Source organism: Anguilla rostrata, chromosome 5 (assembly GCF_018555375.3).
Source record: "Anguilla rostrata isolate EN2019 chromosome 5, ASM1855537v3, whole genome shotgun sequence".
Lineage (NCBI taxonomy): Eukaryota > Metazoa > Chordata > Actinopteri > Anguilliformes > Anguillidae > Anguilla > Anguilla rostrata.
The window spans coordinates 37,074,846-37,094,055 of record NC_057937.1 but is presented as its reverse complement, the minus strand read 5'-3'; the positions used below and the strand labels follow the sequence as shown (position 1 = coordinate 37,094,055).

Below are 19,210 nucleotides of genomic sequence, written 5' to 3'. Positions count from 1 at the left end.
GCGGGAGTTGCTTTTTGATCTCCCGGGCCTATCAAGAGGCATTTCATTTCTTTTCAAAATTTCTTTTATGACAGTAACATCGTTGGAACAATTTGTGAACAAAACACAGCGAAATTAAACATTTATTCACTGAGAGAGGTTTTAAAAGTGCTTATGATTAGTTAGTGTAGGTTGTTGCTTCTTTAGTTGAACGGCTGTGTTGCACATATAGATACCTTTGTCCAGTTTTCAAAAAGGTGAGTTAATAGCCGAGAAAAAAAAAAAAAAAATTTAATAATAGAGTAATTCCAAAGGAATGCTATCTGAAAAATGAATTGATTTAGCAATGAAAAGTTTGGAGCAAAGGAGTATGTGAACCTTTCTCACAGGTGTTCACCACTAGGGCAGCAGTGTAGTATAATTGGTAAGCATCTGGTCTCGATTCCAACTGCTGTTGTACCAAGATGCTAAGTTTATGAATACAATGTTGCTTACCCATGAATGCTGTGTAAAAAGTTGTGTCTGATAAATGTCTGTAATGTAACGTGTTCTGTTGTATTGCAGAATACCTGTTGACCTTGAATAGCACTGCTGCTTTATCTGAAGCCTAACAAATATACAGGGCAGTAAATGAGGAGATTTACCAGTCCTGGCCACCATGCCTTTCTGGATATTCATGACAAGATCATGCCTTCAAAAGTCCCATTAAATGTGCTCTCACAATACTATAACATCTAACTGGGAGCCAGCTGTGTTCGGTCTATGTCCTGTAAGGAAAAAAGGACGTCTCTCGAACGTGATGAAAATGTACAAAGTTTATTTCCAATACCGGCAGTGACAAAGCGCATGAATGACGCTTTGGATTCAGCAGAGTCTGACTGAACCACAAACCTTTCCAGAGGCTGCTTCTTATTTGTTTTCAAAGCTTTGATCAGGAGTGTTGAGTACACATACTAAGACGGATGTAGTCAGTTTTGTAACACCTATCAATTAGGCCGTAGTGTATTGGCTGTCCTGTTGTGATTGAATTAGCACATCTGTTGACTTGGATGGTTCCCAATCTCTCACTCCCGGGCGCTATTACATTACATTACATTACATTCATTTGGCAGACGCTTTTATCCAAAGCGACGTACAAAAAAATTCTATTCTATTCTATTCTACCTTTGTACCAACTGTATTGTGATAATGATAAGATCAAGGGAATGTGTGGCCAGCAGACATATTGGCATCAGAGACAGATTTCTTACAGTCCCCTAACTGTAAGATGAATGTAGCTTTTAAAACATTAACCAATGGAAAATGCCCTATCTGCCAAAGGCTGTGCTGCTTGTTAGCCGTCTGATGGCTTCTATTGAATGCTGTTATGAGATGATGTGGACGGACAGAATCAGTGAGGTCACAAGCTGCCTATGTCACGGCCACCACAGTCACCACGGTCCAGAAATGATGGCAGCTGGTGGTTCTTTCTTGGCCTCCATCAGTTGAACAATACTGTCACCCTCTCCTATAGATTATGCCTCTGGGTCAGGTTGCAAAGTCTCAATGGATGTCTAACCTGGATTTGCATATCTGCCATTGCAAGGTGGTCTTTGGATAGTGTTACGGTTGCTCTCAAGCCCCCCGCAAACATAAGCGATGCCGACATCAAGGTTTCCCAAAATAACCAATAACTTTATTTAAATACATATAAGGAATACTAAAATAGCGGCAAAACACCAGATAAAATCAAGACCCGGCCGTGGTCGAGAGGTGAGGAGAAAAAACTCCCATCTCCTGAGAAGCCGACTCCAGGCTTCTTAAAAGGGCACCGCCACAGGTGCTCACAATTAACGTTAACAAGACACACGCGTGTCCAAACGGCCAGCGCCCCCACCTGAGGCGGAGGGACGTAACACCCCCACCACCAGCTGGGGACACCAGTCCCCAAAACAAAAAATGAACAAGGGGAGACAGACAGAGAAACAATACAGGAACTCTACGCGCGCCGCACGCATGCGACGCCGCAGGAACTCTACGCGCGCCGCAGGAACTTTTTCACTCGCCAGCCATACAATTAAAGACTATTAGTGAAAGGATGTTCATTAAAAATACTCTACGCGCACCGCACACAGGCGATGCCGCAGGTACTCTACGCGCGCCGCATGCGTTCGGCGCCGCAGGAACTTTTTCACTTGCCAGCCATACAACTGATGTACATCCAGAGGCATCTAGCTGACTGAATCAAAATAGTAAATACTCGAATCCAGACTCAGCCATAGCATAAGCCGCGTTCCCACCAAAATTACCCGGAACTTTCAGTCCCAGGAACTGCTTTACCAGGAACTAAAAGGTTCCTTCAGCCAATGGCTGTCTGCGTTTCCACCGGGGTCTAAAGTCCCGCGAAGATTAGGCAAATTAGCCCACTGACGTATGGAAAAGCGACGTTGTCCTGTTATTTTACCATGACAAAAAGTGCGGAAGGTGATTTCCAGTTTGCTTTTACTGTATCACCAATGTGAATTACGCAGAACTACCGCATACCTCACATAACTGTATCAAACGTTTTGATTCAATTACAATGGGCTAACAAAGAAAATCCGGAAGAAAATATTCAGCAACCGAATTAATCCGTTTGAATGTTTTAGTACGTAATATGCTGTCCCAGCACGAATGCTTAGCATTTTATAAAACGAATACTAAAGCAAGAAAAGAACAGAAGAGCACACGTTATAATTCCAAGACGTTGGCGGGCTATAACCAAAACTAGGCTACTGCGCTGCAAAACATACAAGTTTGATTTGAAGTTATTACGAAAATAAATCGGGTTGCGCCGGCATATTTTCACACATGGCGGGTAATGGCGGAAAATAAATACAACACAAGTGCTGCGAGTACTCGACCAATCAGAAATGTTCAACGCTGCAAGCTCCACCCAAAAGGTTCCTGTACTTTCGGAAAGTACTACCCCCCGAGCAGGAACGTTTTGGGGGGTAAAACAAAGCCCCCAGAACTAAATTTAGACCCTAGTTCCTGCGGTGGAAACGCACTGAGTTCCTCAAAAGGTTCCTAGTTCCGGGGTATAGTTCCTGCGGTGGAAACGCGGCTATAGATGGCAATTCAATTAAATACTGGTAGTGAAAGGATGTTCAGTAAAAGCAAGGGACTATTATTCTATAATACCATGTGCAAGTACACAGACACTGGAGCAAACTCAACGTTACATCTCGAAGCTTGAGCAGTTTATCGGACGGTTCCGCAATATAAGGAGTCTAGGACCGAAGCAGAAGCACTACCAGGCTAACACGAAACGGACGAGGTACGAGACTTAATATTCGGAAAACGACAAATGCACGATACTATACTCCACAATAAGAAACGAGAAAGCCATAGACGAGAAGTTAGGAAATCGAAAGACCGTCTGTGCTAAACCAGTCTAACCTGGCAGAACGCTGTAAGCCAAAACACCGTGCTACTCAGTTAGCGAACTGAACAGGGCTATCAAAAAAAAACCATACCAGTTAAACGAGTCTCTCCTTTTCCCAGCCCAATCGGCCCAGCTGGACGACACAGCTGATACAAATCCAGAGTGATTAAACCAATTAGTGGCGCTATCATTTAACTCTTAACTATTGTAGGCTTTCCCGATCCTACCTAACCAAACAGAAAAAAACTCTAACTCAATAAACTAGTCTTCGGTGGTTTTCTGCGCTCGGGGCGACTTTGAACGCTGAACTCGTGAGCACTGTCAGCAGACCACTTAACTAGTCGACCTCAGTGCCCCGAAGCGTACCCCCACCAAGCGGCCAAAACCAGACTTCGTTTTTGAAGCTCATTTCCTGGTGTTGTAGTTCCTGGTTGCTCACTAGCGCCACTACGGATGGCTCCAGTATAGGTGTTTTCATATCCGGTTTCCATGTAAGTCTACGGTACAAATGCAATAAAAGTACAAAGCCACTAATTTTTTCTCACAAGAACAAATAGTCATAATAGGTGTATTTTATTCGTCTTATGACTGTCCATGGGTCTATTTTATGATTTATTGCATCATTTGGGCACAGGGCCAATATTTGTTCTGGACCAATGAGGTACAGCTTGCGTCACTTCCGGATTACTTCAGAGGACTATGCTACAGTAGGGGCCACAGTCTATGGTCACTGGGGTGGGCGGTGGCGCTTCTTGGCCTTGCCATTGCGGCTCCGGCTACGGTCCGCCTGTGCTAAGTCTGAAAATGCAGGCATCCCATTTCGTGGTGATTTCATTATGGCGTGTGCTATTTACAGCTGCACTAGACGACCATAAAATAATCCTCCTCTTAAGTTTTTCGGTAGCCGAGTCATTTTTACTATTTCCTTTAGCCTACTTAACCAAATAATTACTCGGCAGAAAGCGTAATCAGCCTGCTATATTTGGTAAACCAGCAGTAGCCTGTGCTAAAACAGTTCGCAACTTCGGCTACCAAGCCGTTTGACTAGCTAGCTAACCTTAACCGGCAAACATTCAATCTGTCAAACGTGTTTGGCGGCTTGTCAGTCGTGTACATTCCGTAAATGTCTACCTGGGCCATGCTTCAAGCATGTGACAAAGCTACTATAATCCCGATTTTGGGATAAACACTTTTTCAGTTTCACGAAGCGAATTAAGAGTCTCAAGGTTCATTTGCTGAAATCACACACTTTATTTTAACGAAATTAACCATCTTGGCATTTAGAAAGGAATGTTTTTAGCATTTAAGAGACCGACAAGCTAGGCATTTAAGACAGTGGTTCTCAGAATCGGTTCTGGGGGCTCCTTGCGTATATTGGCTTTTCTCCATTGGTTTTGATGATTTACAAGAAAAAAACGATAGCCTAATAATAATTAGAAATTCAACGTAGGCTACATTATTTTTGTCTTCATGCACCAGGTGGAAAACTTGCTGTACAAAGTGCGTTGTCATATTTACACGCCTGCAGATCAGTTATTAAAATACTTGGTAGATTTGTTAATAACCGCTGACAGTGTTAATTTTTATTCGGTAGAACGATCGGTCAGCTAGCGTCACCCAGCAAGTGAATACCACAAACGGCGATGGAGTAGCTAGTAGTAGCAGTTACTGGCTCATTATCTGACTGGCGAAAACCTACGACGATAACTTGCTCGGTTAACAGCAGATCTACCAGACAGTTATACGAAAATTAGCCTAGTCAAATCACCAGTAGCCTACACATCTCCGATTGATTGACCATCAGTGTAGTCAATGTTCTTCCCCTGTGGTTCATATTGCTAATGCGTGAGCTAACCACGGATAGCCTACCTAGCTCACTGGCAAGCTGATATGCTAGTTAAGCATATTCGTTTTGCTGAGAAACATGAATTGAAGATAACTGAACATAGCCTAATTGTATTTTTAATGCCATACATATAACGTGATTACATGACTGTACAGTCACGGATGGAAATTAAACTCCGTAAACATCTGATAATATATTTTAAAACATAACGGCAGACAGTCAGCTAGCCTCGTTCAGGTTGATGGGCTTTTCCGCACCGGACTGTCAATCAAATTGTAAAAATCACAGAGCTGCTTTTAAACTCTGTGGTTTTGGCTCCAACTCCAAAATGGCCGCGCCCGCCATTGAGCTTCAAAACGTATTTTCGGAGACCCACGGAGAGTCAATGGGTGACGTCACAGTAGCTTTGTCCATATTTTTTACAGTCTCTGACCCCCACTCATATTAACCACCAAAAACAAAAAAGGCAAAACAATAAAGTGACAAGTCCCTTGGACCCGCCCGGCGGCTAAGCTAACCGGGCTAAGAACAGAAAATGTAAACTAAAGGGTAAAATCCCGGACGAGCCCCCATTTATGTTACGGTTGCTCTCAAGCCCCCCGCAAACATAAGCGATGCCGACATCAAGGTTTCCCAAAATAACCAATAACTTTATTTAAATACATATAAGGAATACTAAAATAGCGGCAAAACACCAGATAAAATCAAGACCCGGCCGTGGTCGAGAGGTGAGGAGAAAAAACTCCCATCTCCTGAGAAGCCGACTCCAGGCTTCTTAAAAGGGCACCGCCACAGGTGCTCACAATTAACGTTAACAAGACACACGCGTGTCCAAACGGCCAGCGCCCCCACCTGAGGCGGAGGGACGTAACAATAGTAATTACTGATTTGTATGCATACCACTGGATTTTACTGGACCAGGCCAGAAGACCCTGTTGTATTGACAACAAGGAAATTTTGAATTCAGCCTCGAAAATTGAAAGCAGAAAAATGTAAAAATTCAATGAACTTTGATTTATTTTCATAAAGCTATCCCATTTGCTTGAATATATTTTTTACCCAAGATACAACAAGAAGCTTCCATTCATCCTCCTGTTCCATGCTTATCTTTTAACGAAGTGCTAATGACTGTTTGATGCTTCTACCATACTTGCCTTAAAGGAAGTGAGTGGGAGGTATTACACAGCAAGGGAAGGAGAGGAAATTATGCTGCATTGGTCCTGACTCAGGAAATACCCTCCCTCAGCTGTGGTATCTATGTAGGAAACTGCACATTATGCATATACATGCCGGTTTATTGCAGTAAAAAAAATTATAAAAACCACAAACCATACACTGTATATTAATGCATGAAAACAATATGTGTATTGCAATAGCAGTTTATTTGTAGTGCAAGAGGAATGTTGGGAATCATGAGGTTTAAAATAAATCTAATCTTAATTGTTAAAGCCTATCAGGAAAAATGATTCATGTTGGATGTTGAAAATATTGTGATTAATACACTACATAGAAAACCCTGTTCAGAACTCTGGTGAATATGTACTGCATTGTGTGTTTTTAAGAATTTATTATATATATATTTATATATATATAATTTGTGCAAAATACTTCATTATAGATACAGAATTTCTGTATTCTCAACTTGCCAGGTATTTTTTCTTGAATGAGATCAGTCAATTACAGTCCTTATAATGTAGGACATGTTTTTACTTGATATACTTAACTGCTGCTTTAAGAAAACTTCAACTAAGTACTAACATTTAAAACCATTTTTAAATAACCCCCCCCCCCCCCCCCAAACACACACACACACATACACATACGTCCTGTTTCGGGTTTCTTTGGGCCGAATTGGACCCCTTCTATGGGTCGAATTGTACCCCTTATTTAGGTAATCAGTTGCAACTGATTTTCATTAAATATTTTAAAGAAGAAGCGGTTTAAAAATAAAGAGGTTTAATTATTTGAGTGAGATGCAGGCACTCAGCCTTAAATGACATAAAAAGGCATCTGTGTTGATACTAGGAGAAGGATTTAACCCTAGAAAAGGCTTTAGTTGGACCTACTAAGGATTACTGAATTATCCTTGTAAGCATTATTGACTGAATGTAAGCTTTATATCCGTCAGTAAGCACAAAGCATTAAGGTTATGATTATGCCACACCTTCACACTGGCAACAGCAGGAAGTGAACCCCCATGGCCTGAAGCCAGTTTTGCGAGTACATGCACATTCGCGATATGAAGGAGAAGGGCAATACAGTTATCTTCGTCTCTCAGCTGAGTACCATGTGCACAACTCTGCATGCTGTCATTGTAGTCATGTGCATATCCACCATTAGTGAGTTAAAACATATTTAATTTACTGTACGTCAGTGTATTTTGTTGTTAGATCATTAGACATTTATCACACCCATGGAGTTTTATCTGTTTGTTTTTAATGACTGTTCGGTTTATATTTTATAAATATACAAATTATTCATCATTGTTTTTCCTCATAAAAGAGAGAGGGCATTAAATCCTGATTCTCTAAGATTGCTCTCTTGATTTCAGTTTTGAGTGATGCGACCACCATAACTCAGAAAAAGGCTGTTGTGCGGAGGGAAGGAGACAGCGTTCACATAAAGTGTGAACAGGATGGCACAGACCAACAAATGTACTGGTACAGGCAGGGCCATCAAAACGGCCTGGAGCTTATCTTCTTCTCACGGATGGAGGGTGTGGACACAGAGAAGCTTGTGGTTGAGGACAGATTCACAGCCACCAGAGAGAACAGACAGCGTTTCCATCTAAACGGAACCAAGCTGCAACCTCAAGACTCAGCTGTGTACTTCTGTGCCTCCAGTTTACACAGTGCCCAAAAGTAATGTGTTGCCAATGCCAAAACCATCGGAGATCTGGCCACTAGAGGCCAGTATCACTGAAGTCATTGCACTAATGTATACCCTTTGTATTTATTTGTTTACTTGTTCCATTTACTCTAGATAAGATGAATGCATGACTCTACATATATTTACATTCTGCTTTAGTATGCCTTGAAGTCAGAACACAATGTGTTTTAGTGGGAAAAAGCAGAATATAATATAAGACAGGAAAACAACTTTAACAGCTGTTTTTGCACTGACCTAAAAAGAAGGCATCGCCAATTTACAGAAATACCTTTCCTCCTGCAAAACCAGCCTTGATAAGCTATGCCAACTGTTGATGGGAAAGTCTGTACTGTTTTCAAATCATCCAAAAAACTGCAGGCCTCTCTAGCCTCAGCCAAGGTGAATAAGAAAGAGACTGGGCAATATCAAAAATGAGAGTCATAGGAGGCAAGGCGAAAACAGCTGCTAACAATGAAAAACCTAATTTCTTGTCTCACATTTGAAAAAAAAAGCACCTGGATGATCCCCAAGCCTTTTTGGATGATGTTATTTGGACACATGAGTCAAAAGTGTAACTTTTTGGATGAAATGGGTCCTACTATATCTGGCATAAAACAAATACAGCATTTCACAGTACAAACACCATACCAACAGTCAAACGTGGTAGTACTGCGATCGTGTGGGGATGCTGTGCTGCCTGAAGACCTGGATGACTTGCCATTATTGAAGGAACCATGAATTCTGCTCTGTACCAGAACATTTTTTGGGAGAAAGTCCAGTCATCTGTCTGTGAGCTGAAGCTGACGCATAGTTAAATTATGCAGCAAGTCAGTGATCCAGAACACAAAAGCAAGTTCACGTCTGGCTGACTGTAAAGAAACAAAATTAAAGTTTTGGATTGGCTTATTCAAAGTCCTGACTTGAACCCAACAGAGATGCTATGGCAGGACCTGAAATGAGTGGTTCATGCACAAGAATGTACCAATGTGCCTGAATTAAAGCAGTTCTGTAAAGAGTAGTGGGCTAAAACTCCTCCACAGTGATGTGAACGACAGATATCAAATTATAGGAAGCGTTTAGTTGCAGTTATTTATGCTAAAGGTGGTGTAATCAGTGAAGAGGTTTAAAGAGGATATCATTATTTCACACGAGTGATATGGGTGTTTAGTAACTTTTTTAAGTAAATAAATGACATTATATTAAAAATGTGTTTTGTGTTAACTGGGGTTCCCTTTGTTTTATATTACAGTTTATCGTAAGATGTGAAACCATTCATTGTTACAAATATGCAATAATAGAGGAAATCAGGAAGGGGGTAAATACTTTTTCATGACACTGTACCTGCTTCATTCACGTAACCTTTTCCAGTTTTCTTGTGGTCGATTTGGACCACTTCTCTGGTTGATCTGTTGCAAACTATTTTCATTAAATATTTTAAATAAAAAGAGTACAACGAAGCACTTAGTTACATGTATGAGAGGTTTAATGTGAGTGAGATGCAGGCACTCAGTCTTATATGACGTGAACAGGCATATGTGGTGATACTGAGAGAAAGATTTAACCCTGGAAAAGAGCTTCAGTTGGATCTACTAAGGATTATGAAAGTATCCCTGTAGAAATAATTGACTGAACGCATGCTTTATATCTTCCTGATAGGACTAAACATTAAGCCACACCTGCACACTGGGCAAAGCAGGAAATGTAACCCTGTGACCTGAAGCCAGTTTTGCGAGTGCATGCACATTTGCGATATGAAAGAGAAGGGCGAGACAGTTATTGTTGTGTCTCAGCTGAGTACCATGTACACATCTCTGCATGCTACCATTGTAGTCATGTGCATATCCACCATTAGTGAGTTTAAACATTTAATTTACTGTATGTTAATGTATTTTGTTGTTCAATCATTTGACATTTATCACACTCATGGAGTTTTATCTGTTTGTTTTTAATGACTGTTCGGTTTATATTTTATACATATACAAATTATTCATCATTGTTTTGCCTCATAAAAGAGAGAGGGCATTAAATCCTGATTCTCAAAGATTGTTCTCTTGATTTCAGTTTTGAGTGATGCGACCACCATAACTCAGAAAAAGGCTGTTGTACAGAGGGAAGGAGACAGCGTTCACATAAAGTGTGAACAGGATGGCAATGACCAACAAATGTACTGGTACAGGCAGGGCCATCAAAACGGCCTGGAGCTTATCTTCTTCTCACCGATGGATGGTCTGAACACAGAGAAGCTTGTGGTTGAGAACAGATTCACAGCCACCAGAGAGAACAGACAGCGTTTCCATCTAAACGTAACCAAGCTGCAACCTCAAGACTCAGCTGTGTACTTCTGTGCCTCCAGTTTACACAGTGCCCAAAAGTAATGTGTTGCCAATGCCAAAACCATCGGAGATCTGGCCGCTAGAGGCCAGTATCACTGAAGGTATTGCACTAAATTATGTCCTTTGTATTTATTTGTTCGCTCGTTCCATTTACTCTTGGTAAGATGAAAGCAAGACTCCACATATATGCACATTTCTTCTAAAGCTCACACTGCTTTAGTATGCCTTGAAGTCAGAACACAACGTGTTTTAGTGGGGAAAAACAAAATAAAATATAAGAGAGGAAAACAACTTTACCAGCTGTTTTAGCACTGGCCTAAAAAAGGCATTGCCCATTTACAGAAATACCTTTGCCCCTGTAAAACCAGCCTTGATCAGCTAGACCAACTGTTGATGTGAAAGTCTGGATTGTTTTCAGATCATCAAAAAAATTTGCAGGCCTCTCTAAACTCAACTAAGGTGAGTTTTCATGACTCCACAATTAGAAAGAGACTGGGCAATTTAAAAAATGAGAGCCATATGAGGCAAGGCTAAAACAGCTGCTAACCAAGAAAAACATAATTTCTTGTCTCACATTTGCAAAAAAGCACCTGGATGATCCCCAAGCCTTTTGGGATGTTATTTGGACAGATGAGTCGAAAGTGTACCTTTTTGGATGAAATGGGTCCTACTATATCTGGCATTAAACAAATACAGCATTTCACAGTACAAACACCATACCAACAGTCAAACGGGGTGGTACTGCGATCGTGTGGGGATGCTGTGCTGCCTGAAGACCTGGATGACTTGCCATTATTGAAGGAACCATGAATTCTGCTCTGTACCAGAAAATTATTCGGCAGTCCAGTCATCTGTCTGTGAGCTGAAGCTGAAGCATAGTTAAATTATGCAGCAAGTCAATGATCCAGAACACAGTGATATGGGTGTTTGGTAACTTTTAATTAAATAAATGACATTATATTAAAAATGTGTTTTGTGTTAACTCGGTTTCCCTTTGTCTTATATTTCAGTTTGTCTAAAGATGTGAAACCATTCATTGTTACAAATATGCAGTAATAGAGGAAATCAGGAAGGGGGTAAATACTTTTTCATGACACTGTACCTGCTTCATTCACGTAACCTTTTCCAGTTTTCTTGGGGTCGATTTGGACCACTTCTCTGGTTTATCTGTTGAAAACTATTTTCATTAAATATTTTAAATAAAAAGAGTACAACGAAGCACTTGGTTACATGTATGAGAGGTTTAATGTGAGTGAGATGCAGGCACTCAGTCTTATATGACATGAACAGGCATATGTGGTGATACTGAGAGAAAGATTTAACCCTGGAAAAGGGCTTCAGTTGGATCTACTAAGGATTATGAAAGTATCCATATAGATATAATTGACGGAACGCATGCTTTATATCTTCCTGATAGGACTAAACATTAAGCCACACCTGCACACTGGGCAAAGCAGGAAATGTAACCCTGTGACCTGAATCCAGTTTTGCGAGTGCATGAACATTTGCGATATGAAAGAGAAGGGCAAGACAGTTATCATTGTCTCTAAGCTGAGTATCATGTACACAACTCTGCATTTTGTCATTGTAGTCTTGTGCATATCCACCATTAGTGAGTCAAAACATATTTAATTTACTGTACGCCAGTGTATTTTGTTGTTCAATCATTTGACATGTATCACACTCATGGAGTTTTATCTGTTTGTTTTTAATGACTGTTCAGTTCATATTTTTTAAATATACAAATTATTTCCTCATAAAAGAGGGAGGGCATTAAATCTGGATTCTGAAAGATTGTTCTCTTGAACAGATTTCAGTCAGGTTTTCAGTTCTACACATCTCATTTTGTGTAGTATTTAGTATGGAAAATAGAAGACAATGGATTACCAAATTGAAAAATGAACTCAGAAACGGCCCTTTCGTCTCGAATGTGGCTTTTAGCTTCATCCTTATGGGACTGGAGAAGCTCGTGGAGCTGGAGTTTGAGTGCCCCTGCAAACCTAAATTGAATGCTTGGTTTTCATCCTCCTTCTTCGTCATCTCAGCAGTCATGGTTATTACTCTCATGGTCATAATACAAGGATACAGGAACTGCAACTGCAAAAGCTGGATATCCAGCTTGGTTCCTGCGCTCGTTATCCAGGTTCCAGGTTCTGTCCCTGCACCGAATGATCATCAGTTCTGAGGTCTCTGAAGCCCTGTGAAAACAATTGCACTGTTGGAGGTGTTTGTTTTCGACTAAGACTTAACAGGAAGGCAGTTCGGGACATAATTTGGCCTTAAACAATTGAAGGCCAGCTACACTTCACACTAAATGTTAGATTTGAGGCCCTGTACTTACACCTAGTTCTTTGAAATGCAGTCTGTATTACAAATAATTCTATTCATGACAAAAGTACTTGTTTCTATGCATTGGTACAAACACACATGTAACTGCACATTTCTTTCAATGAGGACATGTAGAAGTGACTGGCCAGATGTGTCCAGTCCAGACATACATACACATAAGTGTTTAGCAACCTGTTCCCAAAAGCATTTAACCATGGGGCACTCCCACATCATGTGTAGGAAGGTACCAGGTACATTTAAGGAACAAAATAAGCAATTTGGTGAGTTCGCTAGTTTCATTCTATAGCGTTTCTGGGGAGTTAGATAAGTTCTGTGAACAAAATTGAAGTGGATCAGCTGATGACAGATTCACAGCCACCAGAGAGAACAGACAGCGTTTCCATCTAAACGTGACCAAGCTGCAACCTCAAGACTCAGCTGTGTACTTCTGTGCCTCCAGTTAGTGAGTTGAATTCTGAAAGATTGTTCTCTTGAACAGATTTCAGTCAGGGTTTTCAGTTCTACACATCTCATTTTGTGTAGTAGTTAGTATGGAAATAAAACAATGGTTTACCATATTGAAAAATCAACTCAGAAACAGCCCTTTGGTCTCGAATGCGGTTTTTAGCTTCATCCTTATGGGACTGGAGAAGCTCGTAGATCTGGAGTTTGAGTGCCCCTGCAAACCTAAATGGAATGCTTGGTTTTCATCCTCCTTCTTCATCATCCCAGCTGTCATGGGTATTGCTCTCATGGTCATAATACAAAGATGCCAGAACTGCAACTTCAAAAGCTGGATATCCAGCTCAGTTCCTGCGCTCGTGTGGCTGATCCTTCTGTTTCTCGATGGCCAGTACTATACCTGCGCGAAGACGGACTGGAAGGGCAGGTTTGTTATTGTTCATAAAGCTGACCCGCTGAAATGGTGCGAGCCGAAAGGCGACGACAACGTCACACAGAAGCAGGAGCTGATGGAGCGCTCTCAGGGATTCATTGTTCAATCTCAGGTGAGGAACGCTCCAGGTACTGATGTACCCACATGTTTATTCTGTTTTTATTGTCTGTATTTGTTCTCAGGACTTCTTTTGGGGGGCTGGATCGGTCCTGGCCCCAACACAATTTTGTGTACCACAATCTTCATTAGAACTGACCAGTTCTTTAAGTTTGAATGAGGTGACTAATTATCCAGGTTCCAGGTTCTGTCCCTGCACCGAATGATCATCACTTCTGAGGTCTCTGAGGCCCTGTGAAAACAATTGCACTGTTGGAGGTGTTTGTTTTTGACTAAGACTTAACAAGAAGGCAGTTTGGGACATAATTTGGCCTTAAACAATTGAAGGCCAGCTACACTTCACACTAAATGTTAGATTTGAGGCCCTGTACTTACACCTAGTTCTTTGAAATGCAGTCTGTATTACAAATAATTCTATTCATGACAAAAGTACTTGGTATGCATTGGTACAAACACACATGTAACTGCACATTTCTTTCAATGAGGACATGTAGGAAGGACTGGCCAGATGTGTCCAGTCCAGACCCAGTATTAAATGTTTGGCAGCTGCTGACACGTAGCAATGTCTTTACACAAAGTTACGTACAAATCATACGCATAGTTTTGGGGGTTTGGGCAGGGAGACCCCTTGGTGGTCCAGTAGTGTGTCTCCGCAAAGTTGAAATGAAACCTACGCCTGTGAGACAAATGCATTGCAGTTTGATTTAGCAGAGGCATAAAGTGACTCAAGTATAACCAAAAATTCATCTGGAGCCTTCAGATTTGATCAGTTAGTAGTAATATGTGTTGCTGTCATTACTTATTTTGCATAACTAAATGTACCATTGGTTTTATTCCCCTAATTGTAGAATTAGTTCTTCAATGACCCTCTAGCACTTAACACCAAAGCTGTCATGAAGAAAAATTCACCATGTCTCATATAATGTGAGGTTTATATGAGACATAGCAAGATAATCCACACTGAAAAGATTTCACATCAAAAACCACCCAGTAATATCAATTTTAATTGAAGTTTTTCTGACTCTGCCCGGTAGTATGTGATGGCAACAGTAAAAACTCATATTTTTATGCCCTGCTTAGATTGGAATGCCCATTTTGTCTGTTTGTGCTCTTTTTTTATTTTTATTTTTTTACATTAATTTTTATGAGAAAGGTTGCAGGTACAAGCCGAAAAAGTTACATTCATTCACATATAAGACAAAACAGGAGAAATGATATCTGAATGTACCTGCTGGCTGCCACTCCATATAGCATAATGTAAAAAAAATATATAATAATAATAAATAAATAATAATAATAATAAACATGTAACATACACATATAGTTTCTTGTGCATATTTGCATATTATTGCACATTATGTATATAATCATTATTTTGCAAATAGCAAACAAATTAAAAATAGTAATAAAAACAAAACAAATGGCTGGTATACACACATACATACACATGCCTATACTCATACATATACCCATATCAGCCTCCCTCTATACATCCCCTTATCCCTCCCAGATGAGTAGCAACCCCCACCTCCTTAACACTTCAGTCGTATCAAATCACCAACCCCGTATCCCTTCCCATCAACCCCTGTATCCCACTACCAACCACCTTTGAAGAAAATAAATAAATACATTTAAAAAAATAAAATAAAATAAATAAATTTTAAAAAGTAAAACAAATAAATAAATAGAAAACACAAATTGGTCATCATATTTATAAGGTAGAGGTCCTTACTTTATAAGGTAAAGGACTTAACTTGATCTAGAATGGAATTTTTTTTTTTTGCCGCTGTGCTTCCTGCTAGCCAGAAACGTCTTTGGAATGCATTTAAAGTTAATACATCATAATCATTAAGGAGCATCAATTTTGGACAACAAGGAATATTTATCTGTAGTACTTTGGATAAGTGTTTAGCAACCTGTTCCCAAAAGCATTTAACCATGGGGCACTCCCACATCATGTGTAGGAAGGTACCAGGTACATTTAAGGAACAAAATAAGCAATTTGGTGAGTTCGCTAGTTTCATTCTATAGCGTTTCTGGGGAGTTAGATAAGTTCTGTGGACAAAATTAAAGTGGATCAGCTGATGATTTGGGTTTCGGGATGCCATGCTAATATTTCCCCAAACTTTGACCCAGTTGATATGTTGTTGTATGCCAAAATCAGTATTCCAAGCCTGAATGACAGGCAATGAGGATGAAGATCTTTGTAATAAATCTTTATATATTATGGAGACTTGTCCTTTGGGTAAACCTGGTATTTTTTTAATGAAAGTAACTAAGGGGTGAATGGGTGGTTGAGACCATGGAACCCCGTAGGCCCGCATAGCAGACCGAAGTTGTAAATACAAGAAAAAACGAAGTATCCGGTAAGTTATAAGTTTCTTTCAGATCTGAAAAAGTTCTTAAACCATGACCATCCATGATATCGCTCAGTGCATGTATACCAGAATTGTTTGTGCTCTTCACTGCATCTGCTTCTGTCAAATCAGGAAAATGCAGATAGGCACGAACCCTCAAAACGTGTGATTTCAAGCACCTGAATATTTTACTCCGCAATTCGCAAGTTAGGCTTGCACAGATGTTGAGTCAAAGAAGAACATTTAATATGTAGCTTGTTCATGCAGATAGTTTGCTTGACCGCTCACTGAGATCCCGTACTCCCTGAGTGTTGTAACGGCAGTAATATGCCACCAGGATGCCAGACCCCGAACCACATCTACACCAGAACAGTGCCTTAGCAGATGGAATCACACAGCTGCCCTCAACAAAGTTACATTTCATAGGACTGTTGAGTGGCTTGTCCTGTTAAAGCATTGGTGCTCTATCTGCTCTTTGGTCTGGTATCAAATGCTGACCATGCCAGTTCCAAATTTGGCTGTTCTACTGGGTGGCACCATAGTTTCTCGATAGTAACCAGAGTGTCAGCTCCAGTGTTCCTTCTGCTGTCTAGTTGTGTGCTGTATTAGATGCAAAGTTTTGTGAGCAGACATGCCCAAGGACAGAATGGATGGTCAGTCTGTCCGAATGAACTGGGCACTACTCCTCTGAAACAATGACTGTTCAGCTCAGCTGTTGGACATCCGAGTGAAAAGAAATGCTGGCAAAATGCACCTTGGGGATGTAGGATTGCCAGTCCCTTCCCTTATTAATGGAGATGGTCGCAAAGGGATGGGCCTACTTATGTGATTTGGCTGACCAAAGCTGAAACTCAAAAGTTTCATTTTGTGTAGGTTATTAAGGTAAATGGGTTTAATTAAAATGATGCCTATGTTTTCTGTTTGCTTAATATTCCAGGTTATAGGCATAGCTCTGCTCTTGCCTACATGTTTGGGACTCATCGTGTATGGGATCCGACAATGCCGCATGAAAAAAGAAGCAAACCAGGATACAGACAGTTGTGAGATGACCTGAATTGTCCTGCTGCCTTTCATCTTTGCCTATTAAGTCACATTTGGAGGTTTTCTTTATCACTGCTGTACAGAAAACTTGCAAAATTATCTTCATTTATTACGTATCATCACTGTTTTGTAAATTCTTAAGGGAACCTTTTCTCTTTTTTTATGAACAACTCTGCTCTGACTTTTAATGGACTGATTTCATGGATTTTACTTCAGAATGATTGTAATTTGATTGTAATTTCAGAATATATGTTAAATGATTACATTTTAAAACACCTTTTTACTTTCTAGCAAAGCCAGAGTATACTGTATTGGCTTTGTGAATTTTTTGTCTGAATAATGTATGAAAAAACTTGAAATATATCTCATTATTATACTAAGGTTCATCTGATTCCCTTGATTAGGGTTATTGAAGAGTCACTATCAAATAAAAAGTGCCTGTCTTGAGCTTGTATTTTTGCTTTTTCACAAATATTATCAATAGCACGAGAGTTGACCTTCTGCTGGTGTTTTCGGTCTCAAGCTGAACAAGCAAGAGAACGGGAAGTGAAGTAGTTTCTCTGAGTAAAAATGATCTTGCCATTGTCTGGTCCATAGTGTGTGTTAAGAGGAGTGTTGGCACCATCACAGGGAAGGATGACTCAATGGAGACACACACATGTGGTATTGGGGAGTGTCCAACACACATGAGCAAGCAGTTTGTCACCCCTATCACATTTATTTCCTGTGAACTGCAGTAGTTATTTTCACGTCTTCCTCTCCACTCTGGTAAATCAGGTCTTATGTTGTTTGAAAAAGAAAAATTCCCTGAACATCTAGCTAGTGTTTCTATTGCGTATTTGCATGTTAAAATAGCCCAAAAATATCATCTCTGTAGCAAACAAATTGCTGCCTTAAAACATTATTGCATGAAATATACCTTGACAAGCCCTCCGGAGAGACAGATTTTATTTGTAGTCTGATAACATTGGCACAGCTCATTTACACTACTTGTGGTTGCTTCAACTTGAACGTGAGCATGTGGAGGCAGAACATGTGGTTGGAATTTGCCCATTCCTCTGTTTGCTCTCACACAGTGGAATTATCTTTATTTGTGTCAAGAATGTATGGGGTCAGAGTCCAATTTAGTTAAACCAGTATAATAATATTATTTTTCACATATGAATACAATTTAGGAAAAACAGTTTAGGAAAAAAAAAACATTTAGGAAAATGCATTTTATCTTCCATTTTTATCAGCAATGAGAATCTGCAATTTTAATTCTGTGCGCCTTATGTTGTCCGCAAACCCTTGTTGCTAGGATGGAGAGTGAACCATGACTGAAGCATGATAAATCAAATATGGCAGAGAACAGCAGTTTAAATTTGTGCAATTAAGTTTTAAAAACAACTCAAGTTTCGTTATTTTGTCTGTAACTATGCTCAGTGAGACGAGGTGAGTTGTTATGTCACGTGTTTTCAGAGCACGCCTCCTGCATTTCCAGGTCAAAAACTGTGGCTCTTCACGTCTGTAGTATTCAGTCAGTTTCCCTCATTTATTTTCAAAATCACCCTGCACCCTCTAAAAATCCCATGTGGAAATGTTTTTCAATTTTAAAATGAGGCGAAGACGCGTTTATCCATCAGTATTTTAACAGCTTCACTGACAGCTGTAGTATGAGTAAGTCACTGGTAAAGGTATTGATGCACCCGTACCCTTGATTCCTTATTCTGTACTTTGGACACTTAGGGCTGTTACACTGATGTGAAAAGGAAAGTACACCCTCTCTCAGTCCTATAGTTAAAAATATTAGGACATAACCAACTCTCTTCTAGACCTCACAAAAGTCCTCGATAAATCTAACCTCACAAGACACACAACTAGCACACGAAAGGATTACTTATTTTTTATTTGAACCACAAATAAGTAAATAAATATGCAAAACCATAGAATTGAAAGGGCCTTGACTTTCTTTTTCAGCTCATTGTATGTGCATGTGCATCTGCTACTAACATTTTGCAATTCGAGGGACTTGTGATCAGTCCGCAATGTGGAAGTGCT

At 40.1% G+C, this 19,210-nt stretch overlaps 2 long non-coding RNA genes across 4 annotated transcripts; one reads left to right on the top strand and one right to left on the bottom strand.

Annotated features, from left to right (window-relative positions):
• The first annotated feature begins 7,141 nt into the window (after window positions 1-7,141).
• On the top strand, window positions 7,142-17,617 carry LOC135255199 (uncharacterized). Of its 3 annotated transcripts, XR_010330118.1 has the most exons (6): window positions 7,150-7,570; window positions 7,783-9,414; window positions 10,161-10,891; window positions 11,443-11,508; window positions 13,615-13,767; window positions 17,067-17,617. It is a non-coding gene; the product is annotated as an uncharacterized LOC135255199 (long non-coding RNA). The 3 variants fall into 3 exon arrangements; XR_010330117.1 differs by having other exon boundaries at window positions 7,142-7,570; window positions 10,161-11,508; XR_010330119.1 differs by lacking the exons at window positions 7,150-7,570; window positions 7,783-9,414 and adding an exon at window positions 9,422-9,950 and having other exon boundaries at window positions 10,161-11,508.
• Window positions 15,817-17,263, bottom strand: LOC135255200 (uncharacterized). The gene is made up of 2 exons (XR_010330120.1): window positions 17,154-17,263; window positions 15,817-16,622 (listed from the first exon to the last, which is right to left on the bottom strand). It is a non-coding gene; the product is annotated as an uncharacterized LOC135255200 (long non-coding RNA).
• Window positions 17,618-19,210: the final 1,593 nt, after the last annotated feature.